Below are 4445 nucleotides of genomic sequence, written 5' to 3' on the forward strand. Positions count from 1 at the left end.
AGGGGGCGGCGCCGACTAACTCGCCAGCTGTAGTTCACTTATCGGCCGGCCGCGTCGCTCCCTTATCTTCTCTGGGAGGAAGGGCTTATCTGGCTATCAGGCCTGGCTGAGTCCTGGATCTGCCTGGACTGGCTGGCACCGCGCGGGGACGTCTCAGCCTGGCCTCTCCCTCTCCCAGCGTGTCGCCATCCCCACGTCCCCCATCTCCCTGCGTGTCCCCACCTCGCACCCCCCCATCTCCCTGCCTATCCCCAACTCGCACCCCTCATGTCCCTTCCTGTCCCCACCTCACACCATGTCCCTGCCTGTCTTCATCTTGCACCCTCCATCTCCCTGCCTGTCCCCACCTCGCTCCCCCTATGTCCCTGCCTGTCTCCACCTCGCACCCCCATCTCCCTGAATGTGCCCACCTCCCACCCCCTATGTCCCTGCCTGTCCCCACCTCAAACCCTTGTGTCCCTGCTTGTCCCCACCTCGCACCCCCCATCTCCCTGCCTGTCCCCAACTCACACCCCCCATCTCCCTGCCTGTCCCCACCTCAGACTCCCCATGTCCCTGCCTGTCTCCACCTCACACCCTTATGTCCCTGCCTGTCCCCACCTCGCACGCCCCACGTCCCTGCCTGTCCCCACCTCGCACGCCCCACGTCCCTGCTTGTCCCCACCTCACATCCCCCCATCTTCCTGCATTTCCCCACCTCACACCCCTATGTCCCTGCCTGTCCCCGCCTTGCACCTCCCATCTTCCTGCCTGTCCCCACCTCATACCCCCCATGTCCCTGTGTGTCTCCACCTCGGACTTTCCCCCACACTCACCACGTCTCCCTGCCCTGGTTAACCACATTTACCTGGCTTCCCTTTTACTTGGAGTGGACTTACAACTGAAGAAGCTAGACGACCTCCTTGTGAATTGTTTTGCCCCCTCAATAGACATTTTAGTCTTTCTGCTGAGGAAGCTACATTAAGAGCTGTAGGGCCATTCTCTGTAGTTTGCAAAGCTAAAGAAGATGGTATGTAAGGGTCTGGGTGTGAGACAGACAGAAGAACGTGCATTCCAGGCTGAGGAGGCCGGTGCTGTCACTGCTTTGGGTGAGGAGAGGGTGATTCAGACCAGCCTGTGCTGTAGCCTCGAATGCCCAGTGATGCCCTGTTCTTCACTTACATCATCACCTTGCAAAGTGGCATGTTGTTGACCCCCCATTTTATAGATGAGGAAACTGAGGCCCCAAGAGTAGATGGTAACTTTCCCAGTCTGTACGCAGAGAGTGTCTGAACCCAGCCTTGACCTACTGCAGTGCTCTCTGCTCTGGGCTTGCTCTTTCTCTCTCTCTTCATTTTTAATTTTTTATTTATTTATTTTGAGACAGGGCCTGGCTCTCTTGCCACCCAGGTTGGAGTTCAGTGGCATCATCACAGTTCACTGCAGCCTTGGCCTCCCAGGCTCAGGAGATCCTCCCACATCAGCCTTTTGAGTAGCTGGGACCACAGGCTGGTACCATCATGCCCAGCTAGTTTTTTTGTATTTTTAGTAGAGATGGGGTGTCAAACTCCTGGGCTCAAGTGATCCTCCTGCCTCAGTCTCCCAGAGTACTAGGATTAGAGATGTGAGCCTCTGTGCCCTGCCCTCTCTTTTTAAAAATGCATCTTTCCAACCTGTGAGTAGAGCCAGATCTGAGCTCTCTCGTGGCCTCCTTCCCACTGGTGTTTCATCCCCTGATGTTCTAGCCCAGACTCTGTGTCTCAGGCACCTGGGGAAGCAGATTCCTGGACTTCTTTCCTGGGATATGACCTACTGGGTCTGGGTAGGGCTCAGAAATCTGCATTTAAAGAGCCTCCCCCACAGTCTCTCTCCTCTCCTGCGGCCAGTGTGGCATGTGGACATGGAATCTCCATGGAACCAGGGTGAGCTCCAGCAGGCACCTTTTTTCAGATAAAGCAGATCTTCCTTAGGTTGTGACTCCATCTCTGTCTGGATGCCCCTCTGGGTGTGACCAGTCTCTCTGTGCTTTGAGGCATATGTCTCAGAAAAGACCCTGCTCGGTTACTATTTGGAACAGGAGTCGCTGGCCTTGGGATAAAGGTGTCCTTCTAGGCAGATGTCCTGCCCTTCATGTGTACCTGGAATGCTTCACCCCTCTGCCCATCCCAGCCACTTGGAGGATGTCAGAATTGAAAGCTCTGCATACTAGACCTCAGGCCCCAGAGCTGCCTCCTGCGCTAGGTCCCTGGTGACCCTCCTTTGTGGATCGTTCCAGCAGGCCAGGGCCCCTGGGTGCTGAGATGTGGAGGGCACTGACCTGGTTAATTGGAGACCAATGTTTGGTTCTAGCCCTACTACAGATTCACTGTGTGACCTAAGCAAATGGTTCCCCCCGCCTCCCCCCCACCGGCCTCAGTTTCCCCATCTGTAAAGTGGAGCAAGTGTCCCTGCTTTCCAGGGTAGTTAGATACGGTCATGCAGTTTAAATATAGTTACAGGTAAAATACCTGGCCCTGAGCATGGCACCAGAATAGAGACTCCCCCCATGCATGGGCTTTTCTGATGCTCCGTTGTGTGCTTTTTATCCTTTGCTACCTGCACACACTTTCATGGTGAGTTTGTCTGACCCTCTGGCTCCAGCTGGCTGGAGGGCTTCTCCGTGGTTCCAGTCCTCTGCACCTCTACAGAAATGAGGCTGAGGACTGCAGCTGCTGGCACAGTCTTGGCTGGACAGGGCTGGTAGGCAGAACTCGAAAGCTTCCTATTCACTCAAGCACAATCTAGCGACTGCCGTGGAGGACTTTGCGGATGGAATCAATGTTTGAATCAGCTGACTTTAAATAGGATTATCCTGGGTTATCCCAGGGGCCCTATGGAATCACGTGGGCCTTTAGAAGCAGAAGAGCATAGGAGAAGAGTCAGAGAGATGGGGCAGAAGGAGAGGTCGGAGAAGTCAGAAGGGGGATGAGGCCGGTGGGGTCAGAGAGCGCTGAATCATGAGAAGGACTCTATCTGCCACTGCTGGCTTTGAAGAAGGCCAAAGCCAAGGTACACAGGCAACCTATAGAAGCTGGAAATAACCGTAGTGACAGCCAGCAAGGAAACCAGGACCTCAGCCCTTCACCAGCATGGAACTGCATTCTGCCAGCCCTCTGAATGAGCTTGGAAGCAGATTCTCCCCCAGACCCTCCAGGGAACCAACCAAGTCCACATGGACTTCTGACTTACAGAACTTCCGTAGAATACATTTGTGCTATTATAAGCCTCTAAGTTTGTGGTAATTAGAACACAACAATAGGAGGAAACCAATACACCAGATGAAACACCCAAACTGGCAGGTGCCTCATTGGTCTGAAGGTCTGGTGCATATGGGGGCTGGGAGGCCAAGGGCAAAGAACAGGCCTATCCATGGTCAGAGTCATGACCTCTTGTGGGGATGTGTTGGACCCTGCTCCAAGTGCCTCACACAAATAAACTTTGTGACTCTTCACCTTTTATTTTACTTTTATTTGGTTAGATTTTTGGAGACAGAGTCTCGCTCTGTCGCCCAGGTTGGAGTGCAATGGCACGATCTCGGCTCACTGCAACCTCCGCCTCCCCAGTTCAAGCAATTCTCCTGCTTCAGCCTCCTAAGTGGCTGGGATTACAGGTGCCCACCACCACGCCCAGCTAATTTTTTGTATCTTAGTGGAGACAGGGTTTCTCCATGTTGCCCAGGCGGGTCTCAAACTCCTGAGCTCCGGCAACCCACCTGCCTCGGCCTCCCAAAGTGCTAGGATTATAGGCCTGAGCCACTGTATCAGCAGAATCTTCACTTCTTAATCCCCATTGTATGGATGGGGTAATTGAGGCACTTACGTACATTGTCTAAGGCCACACAAGTAAGTAAGAGTGGGATTTGAACCCCTGGCTACCTGAGTCCAGAGTTCTACTCCACTAAAGCATTTGCCCCATGGGAACAAGTGATGACGATGAGTCCTGAGGCTTGCCTACCTACCTGAACTTCCAGGTCTAGAGTTCCCAGAAACATCAATAGGAGTCCACTAACCACAGGTCCTGGAATCTGCAGTCACTGCCTGCATGCAGAATGCCTCCTGCATGAATGTTCTAGTCATTGTTACCTGCCCCACATCCATTTATTCTTTTCCTTAAGCTGAATCTGGGGATAACAAAAAGGATAACACAACTTTATCACCCCCCTCCCCCACCCCCCCACAACTGTTAACTACAGGTTTGACTGGTTTTCCAGATCATCTGTTAGAGCCAACATTGTAGCAGACAAGCTGGGCCTTTCGCCACATTCATTTTCTTACCATGGTAATATAATAGCCACCATTCACATGGGTTTTGTTATTTACTGCTCATAAAAACCCTGTGAAGGCCCTTATGAGCATACACATACTCAATTTTCAGATGAAGAGATTGAGACTTGGAGAAGTTAAGTAGGCCTGCTGGTAAGAGGTGGG

The sequence above is a fragment of the Gorilla gorilla genome, chromosome 16 (assembly GCF_029281585.2).
Source record: "Gorilla gorilla gorilla isolate KB3781 chromosome 16, NHGRI_mGorGor1-v2.1_pri, whole genome shotgun sequence".
Classification (NCBI taxonomy): Eukaryota; Metazoa; Chordata; class Mammalia; order Primates; family Hominidae; genus Gorilla; species Gorilla gorilla.